Below are 674 nucleotides of genomic sequence, written 5' to 3'. Positions count from 1 at the left end.
GTCCAGCCAAAGGAAATCTCTCTTTCTGCTTTAACTCCAGTGTGTCCAGCCCAAAGGAAATCTCTATTTCTGCTTTAACTCCAGTGTGTCCAGCCCAAAGGAAATCTCTATTTCTGCTTTAATTCCAGTGTGTCCAGCCCAAAGGAAATCTCTATTTCTGCTTTAACTCCAGTGTGTCCAGCCCAAAGGAAATCTCTATTTCTGCTTTAATTCCAGTGTGTTCCTCCTCTCCATCCCAAAGGCTCACTAAATCAGGAGGGCCAGCAGTGCAGGGATTGGAGTGACACGATTTTGGCCAGAGGAAATGACATTTCTGGCCACATCCAAGTGCTGAGAAGAAATATTGCAGCAAAAGCCCCGACTCAGAGTTTCCAGGAACAGGAGCAGAAAATAGAACCACTCAATTCCTAGTGTGAAATAAATTATTCCTTCAACTAATGCATCACTCCACGAGGTGTTCTGAGGCCTCTGCAGCTGAGAGCTGCAGTTTTCTGATCTTATGACACAGCAAAAACTGCAGATATGCAGATAATTAACTTGGGTTAATTATAGCTGTTTAATTACATTTAAAATGGAAGAAATATTCTTTTCCACCATTGAAGCAACTTCTGAAATTGCCTTATTCAGCTCTGTGCTGCCACCCACCCGGAATGCACTGTCCAGGACCATTCCTG

Source organism: Geospiza fortis, unplaced genomic scaffold (assembly GCF_000277835.1).
Source record: "Geospiza fortis unplaced genomic scaffold, GeoFor_1.0 scaffold37, whole genome shotgun sequence".
In the NCBI taxonomy this organism is placed as follows: Eukaryota; Metazoa; Chordata; class Aves; order Passeriformes; family Thraupidae; genus Geospiza; species Geospiza fortis.
This window is presented reverse-complemented; position numbering follows the sequence as displayed.